We start from the raw sequence: 18,712 nt of genomic DNA, 5'->3' as shown, positions 1-18,712 counted from the left end.
CAACAAAAAAAAAAAGGTTGCTGACTAGATTTATAGGGGACATAAACGTTTATATCATCAAACTGCCTAATCAAAGTACAATAATAATGATGAAAATGCATCCTATTTCTTTTAGAAAATAGTACTTTACAAGCTTGCTGCATCTCTAATGTCTTTACTGCTATTTCCTATTTCCTGCCAACGGACAGCTGATAGAACAAGGAATTGTTAACTTGAGTTATGATAGCTCATCCCTCAGACATTAACCTAAAAACGAACTTTCTACAGAAGAAGGAACTATTTGAACATGGGGGAAACGATCCCTTATTCAAACCCCCTGGAAGTGAAAATGGCTGCAGATTTGCAGCATTTAGACAACTATACTGTCAACACACTCTGTTTTAGGAACTGAGATTAAGAAATCTAGAGAGAGCAGAAGAAAATGGATTTTTTCTTCAGAATTTTAGTCAAACTCCCGATAATCAAAAATTTCAAAGCAAATACGGCACATAATATCTCAAGCGTAAATGTAGATGATGAGCCTTGGGGGCACCTGGCTGGCCCAGTCAAAGAGCATGAGGCTTTTGACCTCAGGGTCATGAGTTCGAGCCCCATACTCAGCGTAGAGATTAAATAAATAAATAAACTTTATTTTAAAGATTTTATTTATTTATTGGACAGACAGAGATCACAAGTATGCAGAGAGGCAGGCAGAGACAGAGAGGAGGAAGCAGGCTCCCCTCAGTGTGGGGCTCGATCCCAGGACTCCAGAATCACGACCCGAGCTGAAGGCAGAGGCTTTTTTTTTTTTTTAAGATTTTATTTATTTATTTGACAGACAGAAATCACAAGTAGGCAGAGAGGCAGATAGAGAGAGAGGGGGAAGCAGGCTCCCCACTGAGCAGAGAGCCCTATGCAGGCCTCGATTCCAGGACCCTGAGATCATGACCTGAGCCGAAGGCAGAGGCTTTAAACCCCTGAGCCACCCAGGCACCCCGAAGGCAGAGGCTTTAACCCACTGAGCCACCCAGGCGCCCCATAAATAAACTTTTTTAAAAGGATGGAAAGCCTAGAAAATTTTTGAGTTCCTAAATATTTAAAAAAAAAAAAAAACTATCACTGCAACATGTAGTTTAATCTTAGGAGTGTCATAGAAACTATTTTAATCTTAGGAGTTTCAAAGAAAAAGGAGTGGATTACACACTCATGTGCGTGCCACACGAACCTGCACACGCACACACACACACGCACCAGTAGATAACCCAATCCCTTCTTCCCATTGCCTCACTTCATTACAAGAAAATTATGCAGAGCTCATCATTGGTCTCGCTTGACCTAATGATCTCTGGGATCTTACTCGCTGCTGTCATTGTTACTTCTTGTATTTCAAGATAACAGAATTCAAAAGCAGCTTCTAGACGGGAACCTGTTTCTGAACGCCTATAGTTAACTGGAGGGTACCTAGGTGATACTAACCCAAAGGTAGGGTTCAAACTTCTGGGTTCCCCCATAAGCTCTGATTTGCGTGAAGCTCAGAATCTTGCTTCAGACCGTGGTTCTCCAGACAGACAGAGACGGTGGTGCCCTGAAATGGGCTGTGGCGGTGGGGATGAAAAGAAGCAGAACTCAAGACTACATCCAGGAGAGAGAGTATTGATGCAATTTGGTGGCAGGCTGGGTCTGGGGGTGTAAGAGACGAATGTCAGGGCTCAAGGGTAGTGAATGTCCCCTGGTTCCCGCTTGGCAGCTGGGTGTCTGCGGTGTACCCTTTGTCTTTCCTGTCTCTGCTGTGGGGCTGGCAGGCGCTGAGTTCCATTCTCCTCCTGTCTCTTGGGATGTCCCTCCTCCCTTACTGACTCTGCCTCCCTGGAAAGAGTTTTGGCGGCGGTGGCAACGATTGAAGCCTGGCAGCCCATGGAATGCTTGAGAACTCCCAGACTGAGGCAGCATACGTAAGGAGACCCGAACAGTGTTCTCTAAACCATCCACAGGTTTTTCAGGGTGAAGGCCAAGGGAGGTGAGCAGCTGGGGTCCACAGGCGGGATGCTGCCCAGTTCTTCCTCAGCTATGTCTCTGCCTCTGCCCTCTCAGCCACGCTCAGCTCTAGCAGGCTTGGGAAGCACACACCGAGCCCTTGCACAGCCTGGAGTCACCTGGACTCAAAGACACCCTAGCTCCGGACTTCTTCCAATCCGGATCCCTGGGGCCTCCCCCTGCCTGCTGCATGGGATGGTTGAGAGAGTGGGCTGCTGGACCCTGCAGGCTTGGCGGGGTGGAGGGCAGTCCCCTGGGACCTGGGCCAAATGAACAGACTATGGAGCCAGAGCCCACATGGAAGGAGACAGGGAATGGGCATCCACACAGCACACGGCAGTATCTCATTGCTCTCTAATGAGACCCTCTCTGGTTCTGGACTTTACTGTTGTCATCACAGACAAGTCCTGCCAGAGTCTGATGCCCGGACACTGAGCAGCAGGCCAGGCATGGACAGGTCACAATCAGGTGGGCATCGTCTGCTCACCAGCTAGCTTCAGTTTCCACGACCTCCAATCAATGTCAGGGTTGAATTTTCCCTAAGGGCATCCACATGTGAAAAGCCCAAGGTCACAGCTCTCTTCACTATAGCTTTCTTCCTCCCTTACCTGGGCCTCAGGGCTTCAGACTAGCCAGCCACTCCTCTTTAGAGCAAACACCACCCCCCACCCCCCCACCCCCGCTGACTGGGAGGCTCCTTCTGGTCCCCACTGGTTGGGGGCAGCCCTGCTGCAGTCCTGAAGCATGCATGTCTCTGTTGATTGGTGGAGGCAGGAGAGATGTGGAATCAGGGTCCCGGGAGACCCAGGTCCAGTGGGAGGCTCATGGCCAGGGGGCAAATCTGTGGGTGCCTCTCCAGGCAGACTTTGGCTTCAGAACTTGGCTGTAGGGTCATCTGGGTGGCTTAGTAGGTCAAGCGTCTGCCTTCGCCTCAGGTCATGATTCCAGGGTCCTGGGATTGAGCCCCGCATCGGGGCTCAGTGGGGAGTCTGTTTCTCCCTCTTCCCCCAAGACTTCCCCTATTTGTGCTTTCTTGCTCTCTCTTGCTCACTCTCTCTCCCTCTCCTGCAAATAAATAAATAAAATCTTTAAAAAAGAAAAAATACCCTGGCTCTACAACTTACTCTCCTGGGCACGTCATTCACCTACTCCATACCTCAGTTTCTCCAGTCTGGAAATGGGAAATATGACAATGTCTGCTTTCTAGGGTTGTTTTAAGTACCTTAAGTTGATATCTGTAAAGCACTTTGCACAGTGCCCTCGTTGGGCACTGTGACAGTACTGCCCTCCACAGCGTCCTCTGACCTCCGGCCCGGTCTTACTCATATGCCGGACTCCCCTATCAGCCTGGGACCTCTCTGAGGCTGTCCCCACCTCCTTATTCTTATATCTGAGAGTCAGTGTTCAGATAGTGTTTGGTGAGGACATGAGTGAGGAGTGAGGAGACCCCGGAGGCCCTGGCCTGGGAACCACAGCTCAACCCAAACTTCTCAGTCCTGTCCCCTGTCCCCTGTCCCCTGGATAGGTCACCTCAAGAGGGGCCCCCGGCCCCTTCTGACATGGCTCCCGACAGCAGCTGGGGCTAGCCTCAGGCCTCCATCCCCAGATTCTGATCCAGGCTGGCTGACACGTTGACTGTCCTGCGCTGGTCCCTGGAGAGGAAAGGTATCCCAGCCCAGTGGTCTGGACTCAGAGGACGAATGTGTGGAACGTGTGGCTGTCCCAGGCTGCAGACAAGTGAGGCTCTGGGAGGCCCCACAGGCAGTCGGGCCCCAGCTCTCCATCCCAGCCCTGGCCCAATGGTGCCTCCTTCCAATGGCCACCCCACAGCTTCTTCTACCTCCCAACTCCTGTGCGACCCATTTTGGATCCCATACCCAAGGCCCTGCGTGCCAGCCAAACGAATGTCAGGAGCCGTCTGTTGCCAACGCCCACAGCAGCTGCCAGGGAAAATGCTGGCATACGTAGAAATCAATTTTGTTTTGCCTCGCAAGAAGATCTTCAGTCGAGCAAGGGGAGGCTCACTCAATCATTCAGGGGTTCCATTAACCTGAGGAAGGCAGAACCAACAGCTCAGGGAAAGGGCAGGCAGGAGGCCTAGAGACAGTGATGGAGGCCCAGCAAGCAGAAGGCCCTGTGGCCTCAGAAGGAAGCCACTGTGGTGATGCTCATGAGAGGACCAGGCCCGTGTCCCCCTGACTGGCCTGACCCCGGGCCACCTCAGCAGAGGGAGCACGGTTGGCTTTTGGTGCCCACCCAGGTGGACAGAGCTCCCATGTTTCCCCAGGCCCCTCAAAAGGAGTTTCCCCTTGCTAGTTCTGCCCAGCCCCACAGGGAAGCGCCCCCGTGGAACAATTGTAGAGCTACCCTGTGCGCACTGCTGCTCTGGGCCACGCCGTTGCCTTATATCAGCTCATGCTATCCCCTTAAATTCCCACAAAACCCCTTAAAGAAAGGAAGGCAGGTATTTGTCCTCGGGCCCAGCTGGGAAGCTGCCGCCCAGAGAGGGTATGTAACTTGCCCATGGACACCCAGCGGTTGCTGGTGGGGACAGGATGGGATCCCTGGAGCACTGTGCAGGGCTCTCTACCAAAGCTGTAGCCTCACTGGGGAAGTAGGGATCACGGGGGGCTTGGAGGGGGGGGTGAGGGAGTGTTTACATCTGGGACAGCAGCACCCTTTTGGGAAGCAGCAGAGCCTCCTAGAGATGCCAGGGAGCCCCACTCCGGGCTGGGGGGTTCTTGGTGAGGGATTTGAAGCACGCGGGGCACCCTGGAGCCCTGACTGGAACGTTTTGGCCACTGACTCACGGCTCTGTCCTGGGGGGATCTGATGCTGGCCCAAGGCCTCTCCGGAAAAGTGGGCTCTTGGTAAAACTTCCTCCAGGTGGAGTGAAATTAAATCTGCTTTCGAAAAGGAAGCTTCTCAACCGCCTGAGGTGCTCATGAAATGCGGATCCCCAGGCCTGCCTGAGCACTAGCCGATTAGACAGTCCGCCAATGGGACGCAGGAAGCTCCATTCGTGACCAGCTTCTGGTGATGATTTGTGTAGACCCCAAAGTGGGAGGAGTGCCCTGGGTGAGCCAAAATTTAGGTTGATGTTCTTTGATACCTGAGGAGTGGGCCCTTCCCAGGGCTTGCTGCCCCTTCTGAGGAAAATGGTCTCAGCCATTCCTGAGGCAAAGGGATCCTGCAGGAACCATGTGTCCCCTTACCTGACCTCTGTCTGTGATTCGAGCCACAGAGGACACACATACACACACACACATCACACATCACACACACCAACACATGCCATACCCACCTCACCACAGAGCACACACACACCAAACCCTCATCACCACACACCACTCACATAACCCAGACACGCACACACACCCCAAACCCTCAACCATAACACAGACACATACCATACCCACCCCAACACACACATATACACACACACACACACCATGCCCCAGGAAACATTTGGAAGTCTGTCCTAAATAAAGGTGATGTTAATTCACTGTCCCATCACATTCTCTCTTGGCTAGTTAAACCAGGGGTACAAGACAAGAGTCCACTGTGAAAGCTGAAGAGCCGGGAGACCCTCAGAGATTAACAGTGATGGAGTCCGTGCTGTGAGTGGGTTAGGCTCTTGGCCACTTGTGCAGCTGTTGACTGGGTTCTGTTCCAACGCTCCCACGTTGAAGGTAGCCCTGACCCCATGACCCACCATGTCCAGTGGCTTTGATAGGTGATCAGAGTCACTTACATGTGAAAGCATTTGAGATCCAAGGTGTCTCCATCTTTCCTTCCCCCAGCTGGCCTCCAAATATTGTGTCCCTGAGTGAGGACAGCGTGGGACACAGACCCCACCCACCCCGGATGGACATGTAATGAGACTAAAAAGGAAACCTGTGTGGTTTTAAGGCCCAGATTTGGGGTTATTTGTTCCAACCCCATGACTTACCCCCTTCCTGCTGCTATACCACACTGACGAGATGAGCCACCACAAGGGTTAAACTCACTATGCTTAGACAAGTCACCTAATCTGGGCACTCAACTAGAAGCGGGTTGTGGAGGGGCTCATTAGCAGGAGGTGAGAATTCTGCTTGCTGAAGTGGTCCTGCCAATTCTTCCCGCTCAGGCCTTTCCATCCTCAGCGAAGCCTTTCTGAAAAACAAACATCGAGAAAGGATGGTGTGGAAATGAAAAGAAATGATCTTGCTAACACAGAGCTACTACTAATGCCTTGTGTTAGGGTTGTGCGAGCGTCTGTGTGTCTTTCTTCTTCCCCCGCCCTCCCCATGGAAAGAGCAGAAGCTCAACAGAGGGACAGCCCACAGGCTCGAAACAAAGCAGGAAGTGGGGGGGAGCTCCATGTCTTCAATCCCCCCCCTTCCCTTCACACCCAGCTCTTTGAAAAGCTGAAAGCAACCCACAGATGCGAGGAGCTGTTTTCATTCTTGTGGTTATAAACCCCCCTCTGTTCCCATGGCAGCCTGGCGGGCTCCTGGGTGCACTCTTCACACGGAGCCTTGCGTCTGCTTCCTTGTCAGGCTCTCCCAACTGCGCTGTGAATGCCTGGCGGGCAGGACAGTGTCTCCCATCATGCATCCTGACCACCTGACTGAACACCTCTGCGTTGGGGGCGGGGCTCACGTAGAATGAGGAGGGGAAGGTGGGGGGAAGGTGGGGAGAAGGGAGGAAGCACTGGAAGGGAAGACCCTGTGGGCCTGACAGCAGCAACCCAATCCAGAAGCATCTACTGAGCACCGCTGTATACACAGTCACCAGGCAAGGCTCTGGGGAAAAGTCTAGATTTCTAAGATACATTAATCAGTTTACAAACCATCATACATATTGTGTTCTGAACTTCAGATTCATAAGTTGTCCTGTCTTCCTTCAGAAGAGTGGGCGTTTGCAGGGTTTACAGGCAGTATAACAAAAAAGCGGAAAGACCTTGGGCCGTGCATGTTGTTTTGAGTCTTGGCTTTGCCCCCAACCTGCGTTCCACCTTGGGAAGCTCAGCCTCCTGGTTTCGGAGAGGGAAGGACTGGCTAAGCACTCACAGCCTTCCTGGAGGGCCCCAGCTTCGCTGGAAACCTTGGAATGTTCCAGCCACTGACCTCTAAGGCTGGGGTCAGGCTCAGGCCTGGAGGGCTGGAGCAGGATCAGGGACAGGGGCTGGAGGCCTAAAGCAGATCCTTTCTTTGACCTCCACTCACCCTACAGGCCCCAGCCAAGGAACCCTGCAGGGAATAAATGGCAGAGTGAGGTTGGGCAACCCAGGTGGGGGTATTGTCCAGATATCCCAGCTGTCTGAGAGCACGTGGGCAGAAATGAGTGCTCATAGATTCAGTGTGACCAGAGGGACTAAATCCTGGAAGCAGTGGACGGGCAGACAGCTGCGGAGTTCAGTGTTGAGAGTTCTGCTTGTCCCAGTAGGATGGGACCTGGGGAGACAATAGATGGCTAGTATCATCACTGACCTCATGGTGACCATGGAGGTGGGGGGAGGGGCACACCATTACCATCAGCTATTCGTCAGCACACATTTACTGAGTACCAACTATGTGCCAGGCTCTGTTCCAGGCACTGGAAACGCAGGAATGGATACCATCCCCGCCTTTATATTCTTCTGAGGGGCACAGACAAGAAATGAGAAAGAAGTCATTATAGAGCCTATAAGACGGTGATCAGGGCTGCTGTGGGACAAGGTATGGGAGAGGCTGGGTTGGGGGAACAGGTGCTTTCCCAGATAGGGTGGCCGCAGGATGCCTAACACTGAGAAGGTGACCTTGGAGCAAAGGCCCAAACAAAATGAGGGAGGGGGAAATGTAAGAAGGATCTTTCCGGGCTGAGGTATGGACCAGGGCAAAGGCCCCAGGGCAGGAGCGAGCCCTGCATATTTGTGGTAGGAGCAGACTTGAGGAGGAGGGAGAAGCAGGAGAGAAAATAGGAGGGGGAAAGGGCTAGATTGTGTAGGGTCTTGTGAAGGAAGGTTGAGATTTTTCCTCTGCCTCAGCTCCATGCCTCCCATAACACCTCACTTCAGGGATCCAGCTGTCTGGAACTAGAAGCGTCTTTCTTTCTCACCTCCAGATATTTGCATGAACCGTCCTTTTTCCCTGAAACACCCACAACCTTCTCTGCATGGCTCCTACAGACCCCGAAACCCTGGGGGGAAACCCAGCCTGATTCCACACACTGGCTCCTCTCCCCTGTCCATGTACCTGCAGCCTCCCATCCCCCATCCCCATCCCCACCCCTCCCACTCTCCTTCCCCCCACCCTCCTACCGGCTTCTACTGTCATTTTGTTGGATCATGTGTCAGGTAATTTCCTGGTTTCCTTCTTTCTCCTCCTAACAGCTCTACCTCACTCCCCTTTCTGCAAGCATCTCCCATGATTGCCGCTGGTGCACAGAACTCGGGAAATTCTGTTTGAACAGCAAGGGGAACCTGGACTTCAAGGTGGAGAGGAGCCAGGAGCGGAAATGAAACAGGAGATGGGGGTGGGAAGCCGGTGGGCATTGTTGAGGCAAAATGAACAAAACTTTGAGAATCTCTAAAAGTCAGAGAGAGAGTTCTATGGAAGCCCAAGTCGAGACAGCTTCCCCGGGAAACAGGCTCTTCATCAGGAAAGGATGGACTCCAGAGAAAGAAGGGTTATGACAGGATTCTATACTTCGTACAACTTGTAAAAGCTCGAGAGATTACAGAGTCACATAGAGGCAGGGATCGAGAGTTTGGTCATAAAGGAATGCAGGAAGTAGGAGCATTGATGGGTATCTCAAGGACAAGATCATTTTTCTTAAGGCTTCTCATTCCCAAAGCAGATGCATGACGCGTGCCCGGTGGGCCATAAATCAGGCTTTGGGGTTTGAACTAAGTTTATGTATAGTCTTGTGAACTTAGAAGGAAAGCTAGAAAGGCTTCCCTTGTATATCAAGCCTTTAGAGCATTTTTCTCGCATCATCATTGGGCCAGGGAAGGAGGGCAGGAAAAGAGGGAGCCAGACACGGTGAGAATCTGCAGACTTTCAAGGCATGATGCATGCAGTCTTCAGTTCCCATGTGTTGGGACCCCAAGACTTACCCGGACATTTAAACCGATGCAGTCAGCCTGGGTCTGAGAGCCCCAGGGAGGGTCCCACGGGACCAGCTGAGAGAGTCCTTGGCTTCACGCAGAATAGAAATCAAACAGAAAACAGAGTTTATTGAATTGTGTGACAGGTCGAGAAGAGCAGATAGAGTGTCTGGGAGACTTAGAAAGAACAGATGAATGAATCTTGTCACCGCTTGGAGCCACCGATTTATATTACAACAAGTCTAGGGTCTGTGTTCCTCCAGGAACCCAGGGTAGGTCCAATCAAAGGCAAGTTCAGGTGTTACTCCACAAATTACCAAAGGTTGCAGCGCCTGGGTGGCTCAGTGGGTTAAGTTAAGCGTCAGATTCTTGATTTCAGCTCGGGTTCTGATCTCAGGGTCGTGAGATGGGTCTCTGTTTTGGGGCCCCATGCTGGGCCTGGAGTCTGCTTGAGATTCTCTCTCCTCTGCCTTTGCCTCTCCCCACAGCTTGGACGTACAGGCTCACTCCATCTCTCTCCTTTAAAAAAAAAAAAAATTACCACCATGAAGTCTGGTTTCCCCTTGCTGTGGGGCTGTTGATGCCAACCAACATCAGCCAATTTATTTGAAGCTAACGTCCCGGGACATGTCTGGGATCTGTTTCTTCTTGAGTGTTAGCAGGTGTTTGAGGCCTAGGACCGCACTCAGAGTGATTCACTTTCCTACTTCCATGCTGAAGTGGGAACATAGCTCTGGGCTTATTCAGAAGCAAAATGTGGAACATGAGTCAGTGGGGCCCAGCAGGAAAGCATCAGAGACAGAGTGTTTCTAACATGGAGTCCCTTCTGCTTCCCTTTTTCACTTTTTCTGGCCTCTTGAAGATCTTCCCCAATGACAGGCACTTCACAGAGACAGACTGAGGGTCTGCAGGCCGGGCCTGTGCTGGACATGCAAGGGCTTCTGGCCTCCTCTACCTGAGACAGCAGACCCTGTGCAATCCCCCTTCCCAGGGGGACAGAATGGATGCGGACAGGTGAGGCCAGATCCAGTGCCACAAGGCGGGCTGGTATGACGTTTTTTGAAACATTGGGTGGTTTCTCCACCATTCCCCACCCCCTTTTCCCGCCTTCCTTCACCTCTTCCTTTAAGCTGGGCTCCTCCCCTCTGGGAAGAGGAAAGTGTGTGTGAGCGGAGAGAGCAGAATAAAAGCGGTCACTTCCTGGCTTTTGTTTTCCAAAGCCCTCCCAGACCACTAAGGGCAGAGAGTCGCTAAGGGCTTGGACAAAAGACCAGGGAGTAAACCGCCGGGAAGGAGAGCCAGGTTTCCTGGCCTAGCTTAGATTCCCTGGGGTGGGCAAGAGGAGGGGTCAAGGGGACGAATTGGAGGGGAGGAGGTAAGAGGCAGACGTGCAGGGCCCTGCTTCCTGAGGGGATACCCTGCCGTGTGGCAGGACCAGGTGGGGTGACAGGATGTGAGAGCAGGGGGGACCTGGCCATCATTTCCCTGGGAGGCACCAGGTGGGGGGAGGGAATAAATTGTAAAGAGCTTAGCTTTATCTTTTCCTTAGCTGTTCTTTCAGAAAATCCAGTGCTCACAGACCAAGAAGCCTGATAGCTCCCTGTCCCCTAAGCGTTCCCTCTTCCCTCCACCTCCCTCTAGGACAGAGAGAAACCTGTATTTAAAAAACAGCTTTAAGCGGCTGACTTGGGCTCAAGTCATGATCTCAGGGTCCTGGGGCTCCCTGCTCAGTGGGGAGCTCAGCCTGCTTCTCCCTCTGCCCCTCCCCCTAGTCAGTGCTCTGTGTCTCTCAAATAAATACATAAAATCTAAAAACAAAACAAAACAAAAAAACCCAAAGCTCAATCAAGTACATTTGAAGTTCTAATTGGCTTTATTAAACAAAGAGGCATGACCCCACCTAGCACATGGAGGGGAACTCCAGGAAGCTGTACAAAATGGGAGGTTTTTATAGGAAGGAGGAAGGAAAGGATTGTTTCTGGCTAGGTCATTTTCCCTTAGGGGGAAGGAAGTGAGAGGTGGGGGAGGGAAGTTCTTCTTGTGCGGATTACCTCGTTAGAAAATTCCTGATTGAAAGGTTCAAACTTGGTTTCTGGAAGAGTTTGAAACTTCTCCCTATGTGGGTCAATTTAAATTTCCACCAGTGTCCAAGAGATTCTGTTGTAGCTAAGACAACTCTCTGTTCTAGGAAAGTGGGTCCAAACATACCCTAGATGCTCAAAATCCCATGTGAACTCTTCAAGGGAGCTGGTTGTGGAGCCTGGGTACAAACTGCTGACTATGCCCAGGGGGACTAACGCACAGGACCCACCGGAATCCAGCTGGCCACCATTTCTTGTTAGATGCCCTGGCTGGCCAGCAGGGGGAGCAAGCTGGCCACAGCCCAAGGCCCAGGAGGAGAAGGGTGGGCGGAAAACCAATGTGGGAGTGTCCCAGCATTTAATTGTCTTCTAGGGAGTGGGCTCCTTTGTGGGCGTCCAAACCACCCCTGGGCATCCATCCATCCTCTCTAAACCCTGCAATTTCTGAAGAACAGTGCTTTCAGGTGCACACCCCCACCCCCAGCCTTCCCACATGCTCGCAACTGGGCAAAGAAAGGTCAGATCTTGCTGGCCCGAGGTGGTTTCTGGGGTGGGAGGCTGGGCTGGTTTCTTCCCTAGGCTGCAAACCTTCCAGCTGTGGAGACACCTCCATGAATTCTGTCACTTAAAATGGTAGGTATGGAAAATGGAAACATTATGAGCAAAGACACCATTACTGTTAATGGACAGAGACCACTCTTAGTACCCTCCAATTTACTGCTGCTATTACTTCCATTACTAATTTTTTTTTTAATGGGCTCTATGTGCAACATGGGACTTGAATTTGCTACCCCCGAGATCAAGAGTTATATGCTCTACAGACAGAGCCAGCCAGATGCCCCTACTACTAATAATATTAATAACTACTAATAATAAATTATAGACTCACCGAATGATGAAATATAATGTAGCTATTAGGAACACTGTCTTCAGGAGCGCCTGGGTGGCTCAGTGGGTTAAGTGACCAACTTTTTTTTTTTAAGGTTTTATTTATTTATTTGAGAGAGAGAGAGAAAGAGAAAATGAGCAGGGGGAGGGGCAGAGGGAGCAGCAGACTTCCCACTTAGCAGGGAGCCCAATGCAATGCAATGCAAGACTCATCTTGACCTGAGCTGAAGGCAGACACTTAACCTACTGAGCCACCCAGGGGCCTCAGTGTCTGACTCTTGATCTCAGCTCAGGTCATGAGTTTGAGCCCTATGTTGGGCTCCATGCTGGACCTGGAGCCTGTTTAAAAAAAAAAAAAAAAAGAATAGTCTTTAATGACATGGGATAGTGCTCATCATACAATATGCTAGTTCTTCTCCATTTTCCAGAATCTTTCCAGAATTCCATTCTTTCCAGAATCATTTTCTGCCCCACTCTGCACCCCAGGACGTGTCCCTGTTCCCTTGCCCTCTGGCTGCAGGGTGGGTTTGGCCAATGCAAGGACGTGAACAGGAGATGAAGGGCAGGAGGAGAGACACACTAGGATGTGTCTTCCCCATTCTCCCGCCTCTACTCCTCTAGGACTATAGCTCCTACTGGTCAGTCCCCTCTAAGACGGAAGCACTCTCTGGGCTGTCTGGACTCTCTTCCCATTAGTTTCTCTGCTCTCCCTTTGGGATCTGAGGGTGAGAAGGTCTTCCTGCTCTGGCCGGCTCCTGGATGTCTCAGCATCTTTGGCCAGTTCCCACACCCTCTGTAAATCATAGCTCACTAAATGGCTTTTCATTTGAACCATCAGCGTGAATGCTGTTTCCTGCCAGCATCCTGACTAATACACAGGTTAAGTGAAAAGAGAATAGGAAGCTTTGTACAGAAAAAAAGAAAGAAAGAAAAAAAGGGCCCAGGGCTTTACTCTCTTGTTTCACGGAGCGCTCACAGCAATGCGGTGGAATGCAGTGGAGAGAAGGGTTGACACCAGATTCAAATTTAGAAAGCATTTAAAGGGGGGCGCCTGGGTGGCTCAGTGGGTTAAGCTGCTGCCTTCAGCTCAGGTCATGATCTCAGAGTCCTGGGATCCAGCCCCACATCAGGCTCTCTACTCAGCAGGGAGCCTGCTTCCTCCTCTCTCTCTGTCTGCTTGTGATCTCTCTCTGTCAAATAAATAAATAAAATCTTTAAAAAAAAAAAAAAAGCATTTGAGGGAACATTCTAATAATGTTTTTACAAACAGGGAAGAATATGCTGACAAAGAAAAAAGTGAAGAGGGCCCACGAGATATTTATTCCATTTCAGCTTATTTCCGTAAAGCGACTCCCAGATTGTAGTTTTTTTAATGCAGAATACTGTAACTCTTTAAGAATGTGCTTCTGAGAAGAAGAGCAGGAGGAGGAGGAGGAAGAGGAGGCTGCTTGATAAAGTAGGCCACAGGCGCTCAGATGACCTGATTTTTCCCGGCGGCAAATTCCAACCCAACTTAAAATGGGCGGAGCCAACTCCCGTTCTTGGACTCCCCGCGCTACACTGTGTGACCTCAGCGTTTTTAATCTGTCGAGTGGTTATATTAATGCCTATCTTAAGAGGCGCTGTGATGATGGATGAGTCAGTGTATGTGAAGGGTCTGGCCCTGCGCCCAGGTCGTCATGGGAACCGAACACATGTGAGTCCCCGTTTTATCCCTTCCGCCACGTGTAGAGAGGGCATTCGGTGCTGGGACTGCGTGGGGAAGAAGAAATGGGGCGTGAGACACAACAGCTTCCTCTTGTCACCTAGTGCCTAGAGCTTAGCAATGGCCCTCAAGGAGGAGTCGACAAATCAGTGAAGGAACAAGGGAGACTTCTTCCGGGATCTCCCCCCCCCCAAGCTGGGTCCCGGGAAGACTCTTCCCAGCCTCCACTCTTTCACCGAAGAATTTTTATTCTCTATCCCCGCATATTAGTTGTTTATTTCTGTGTGAGAAATCCCCCCCCCCAAACTTAGTAGCCTAAAACGGTACACATTTATTATCTCGGAGTTTCTGGGCCCAGACTAGCTGGGTATGCAGGGAGGGGACTGACAGGCAGCGCCTGAGGAGATGGCGGGCTGCCTTCTTATCTGGAGGCTCTGCTGGGGCGGCCTCAGAGCCTGGGCATGCAGTGTTGCCCATCCTGGAGATCTCACAGACTCATTCAGATTGTTGGCAGAATTACGTCTCCTTAGTCATAGATTTAGGTCCTCGTTTTCTGGCAGGCTGTCAGAAAGAGCCCCTCTCAGCTCTTGGAGGCCGGCTACAGTTCCTTGCCAAGTGGTGCCCTTCCTTCATCTTCAAAGTCAGCACGAAAGCATATCTCTCTCACACCGGTCTGCTCAGGGCCAGGTGTGTGTGTGTTTGTGTGTGTGTGTGTGTGTGTATGATCACCTTCACCATATAATGTAACTTTGTCAAAGGAATGACTGTCCACCACATTGCCGTATTCCTACTGTTCAGAAGCAAGTCTCAGGTTCCACTGGGAGAGGGTGGGGACTATACAGGGTGTGATTCCTTGGGGGTCACCTTAGTGTATGTGCACCACACCTATCCTCTCAGAGTCCTGTTATCTGTTGGGCGATGAGCACACATATATTTTCCTTACATATACACTATTTGCCTTTCTCCCAGAATGTTCAGGAAGAAATTCCTTATGTCCAGATCACTGTTTTAACATCAGGTTTCCTGGATGTCTGCCACCGGCTTCCTTTGAGGTGATGGAAGAGGTGCTTCACCTCTAGAAGCCTTTATACTCTTCAGATTCGCCACTCAGGCGGCCACTCATTGTCCACACTGACCCAACCATGTATTGGCACCAACAAGGTACGGCATAGGGGACAGACTGTCACCTTTTTGATAAAGTGGCATATATGGTACTTACCAGCATATATTTCTTGAGCTTCTGCTGTGTGCCTGATGTTATACATAGAGATAATGCTGCTAGCCTCTGCCTTGGTCACCCACTCATTTACTTTTGTTGAGTAAAAGCATATTTCTTTGCTTTGAGTTAAGGTATGTATTCTACTTCAAGTCACACAAGACCCAGAAAACAGTGACTCGAGGAGGAGGGATTTCTTTTAAGCATCTAGCAAGAAGCCGAGGGGTAGGCAGGCAGTCCAGGGCTGGTGCAGCTGTTCCTCCAGCATATATAACTTTAGTCCTCATGGTCACAAGACTGCTGCAACATCACCAGGCATTGCATGCATATTTCACACAAGAAGAGGCGGGCAGAGCAAAGAGACTTGCCCTTTTATTCTGGAAGGATCACCCTCCCCAAGGACTTCCACCTCCATCCTATTGGCCAGAATATAATCACATAGTTAGCAGTAACTCCAAGAGAACTGGAGAAATTAATTTGGGGGCCCATTGCCAGCAGGAACAAAATCAACGTCCTATTAGCGGAAAGATGGGAAATGTATTTGGGGAAGGTCACCAGCAGGGTTACTGTGGGGTCACCAGCAGGATTACTGTAGGCCAAATCTTCATGGCTTCTCAAAGCCGATGGTTTTTGCAGTGACAACTGTTGATTCCTTCTGGGTTCTTTGTCAATACACTCAGTTTATTTGCTGGAATGGCATCATCTGAGCAACTGGGAGATGTCTTAAAATGGAACTAATGGTTCTTCTTCCCCAAGAGCCCTGCTGTGCAGAGCTCTGGCAGGATAGCAAGGGGTCTTTATGAGCTGTCATTGTGCAAGCAATGTTTTAGGCTGGAGGTCTCCTTTCTTTCTGTTTTTCAAAACATGCACAGATGTAGAGAGAACAATGTGGGGGCCCTTTAGCTGTCTGCCCTCAGACCCATGCCCCTTGTCCTGACCCTACTCTTCTCTGTGCTGCAGGGGGCTGGCCCCCAGGGTCTTCATTTTGGTGGCACAGTGGGCTTGACTGAGAGGGAGCCCCCGCAGGAGGCTGGAACATGGATGGAAGGGAGAAGCAGGATTGGTCTCTCCCTTTCTACCTTGGAGAGTGTCCTCACAGCAGGTGGGGCTGCTCCGTGGCTCCCACGCCCTTCCCCGACAAAAGGCCTGCTGGGGTTTCTACTTTGCTAAGCAGCTCCCCATGAGAACATCCTCTTGTCTTGTCCCTCCAACCCAGGGCTGGTGGTGGCTGACTCTAATCTCTGGGTGCTCAGCTGGCCTCCCCAGTCTCCCAGCTCCTGTGTAACCAATAGTTGGCCTCGAGTCCCTGTGCCTTAAAGGCTCAGGGGCTGTTTGCCTCCTGGTTAGATCTCAACTTAGAGAAGCTGTACAGTAAACAACAAACACCCATCATGTACATTTATTTAGTTAGTTAGTTTAAAGATTTTATTTATTTGAGAAAGAGAGAGAGAGACAGCATGAGCAGGGAGAAAGATTGAGGGAGAAGCAGACTCCTTACAGCGCAGAGAGCCGATGCAGGGCTCCATCCCAGGATCCTGGGATCCTGACCAGAGACATGGACACTTAAATGACTGAGGCACCCGGGAACCACCCTGCCCCCATCACGTACATTTAACAATGATTAGCAATCTGCCATAAGTCCGTCATCTATTTTTTTTTTTAAACCGTCATCTATTTTTATGTTTATGGGTTGGCGGGGGGGGGGGGGGGGGAGGGGGAATGGGGGGGCGGTGTCCATTGCTAAATGATTTCAGGATGTATCTCCAAAAAATTAAGGCTATAACAAGTATATTTAAATTATTCCCATGTTATGTTCACACATTAGCATCCCTAACAAAATGAGCAAAAGTTCCTTCTGGTCATCTAACACGCAATTCATATTCAAGTTCTCCCAGTTGTTCCAAAGATGTCTATTTCACAGTCGGTTTGTTCGAATTAGGATTTAAGCAAGGTCCACATATTGCATTTGGTTGGTATGTTTCCTAAGTGTCTTTTGTTTCCCTGAGTGTCTTTTAAGCTTGAACAGTCCTTGCACAAGTTGTCACACACACACACACGCACACACACCACACACACACACACGTGCACACAGACATGTACACACCAGTGATGGCTAGCACGGCCGCACTGAGCCACTGACTAGCCCTGTTTGTGCCTGCTTCTCACAGACCCCCTATTCAAACTGTCCCCCTTCTCTCCCAGGGACAGACCCTCTCTGCCCTCTGGACTACCACCAGAGTTGAAGTCCTATGACTCAGATTGGTCCTTGACTCGTTTTAACAGTCTCTACATTTGTTTGTTTTGTTTCCCTAACAGTGTATGAAACTAGATGGAGAGAAAACCTAAACCTCTCAGTGACTTTCAGCCACACAGGGATCTTAAAGGTCATCTCATCTAAGCCTTGGTTTTTCCTTTTTATAGCTTTACGACTAGCGTCAGTAGAACGTCACTGTATTCAAAGATGAGGAAACTGAGGTGCAGGGACCACACACCTCAGCCTTTCCATTTTCTGATGGCATTGAACGCCGTGTGTCAAACACAGAAAATGCTTGCTGAATGGCTGTTGCCTAACAGATCTTTTCAGCTACGGATCTGCTTTTTAACTACTTGAGGTGAGAGCAGTTGTGACCTCTTAGAGATGGTTGTTGAAGGCAAATGATTGGCTAAAAATATCGCCCCCCATACCACCATGTCTTTGAATTTTCAGGGAGTCTGATCAATTGAGTGCCAGGAGCCTTTTAGCGGTGGCTACTGGAGTCAGCCAGCTAATCTCTGGGAAAGCAGTCCCCAGAAGATGTCAAAATACATTATACCTCGGCACCTGAGTGGCTCAGTCAGTTAAGTGTCTGCCTTTAGCTCGGGTCATACTCCCAGGATCCTGGGATCAAGCCCTGAGTCTGGTTCCCTGCTCAGCCAGGAGTCTGTTTCTCCCTCTGCCTCTCCCCCACAACTCACTCTCTTTCTCTCTCTCTCTCTCTGTCTCGCAAAAATAAATAAATAAAATCTTTAAAAAAATGTCACACTATACCTGTAAAACCACAGATAGAAGGCACATTGGTGGCTGCCAGGGGCTGGGAGAAGGAGGAATGGGGAGTAATCCGTTAGTGGGATAGCATTTCATTCTGGTGTGGTGTAAATGTTTGGAAACCAGAGCTATATGATGGTTGCACAACATTCTGAGGGTACTAAATGCCACTGAATTCTTCACTTTTAAAATGGTCAATGTTCTGTGAATTTCACCGCAATAAAAATAAATACACGACACCGAACAGGATTAAACATTCCAACTCAGCCCCGCCGGACCCAGCCGCACCTGAGCCTCCCCGCAACCTCAGACAGTGTAAGCGATGACAAGATTCCCCAGCACTATGCTGGGGAATATTCTGCTCTCCTCTCCTCAGTCCGGGGAGGCACAGAGAGAGAATTGCCCTTTGAGATTAGGGGAGGGGGTGCCTGCAAGAAGCGCATTCCCGGGTTGGAGAGAGGCTTGGCGGCAAGATGGAGAGGCCGCAGTGCAGTGGCTTGTGTGCCCAAGAGGGGTCCGTGAATTTCGTTGGGACGCTGGGTTCCTTGAGCTTCCCTACTAGCACTTCTCCTAAGAAAGACAACCCCAAGCAAAGGGACTCCAGCTGTCAGAGAGCTGAGGAGAGGCAGAGGGAGGGGCCCACGGTTACTCCTCTTGAGACATGACTTTTGGACCCCTGCCATCCTGAGAACAGCAATAGAGAAGCCACAAA

General features: G+C 50.5%; 1 long non-coding RNA gene across 1 annotated transcript in view; it reads right to left on the bottom strand.

Moving 5' to 3' along the window:
- Positions 1–9,188: 9,188 nt before the first annotated feature.
- Positions 9,189–18,712, bottom strand: part of LOC309843898 — a 62,896-nt gene continuing 53,372 nt past the window's right edge. The window contains exon 2 of the long non-coding RNA XR_014300402.1: positions 9,189–9,604. This is a non-coding gene — a long non-coding RNA (uncharacterized lncRNA). The remainder of the gene's footprint in view (positions 9,605–18,712) is intronic.

This window comes from Mustela nivalis, assembly GCF_964662115.1.
Source record: "Mustela nivalis genome assembly, chromosome: 11".
Classification (NCBI taxonomy): Eukaryota; Metazoa; Chordata; class Mammalia; order Carnivora; family Mustelidae; genus Mustela; species Mustela nivalis.
The sequence above is the reverse complement of the archived record's forward strand: the minus strand, read 5'-3'. Positions and strand labels throughout refer to the sequence as shown.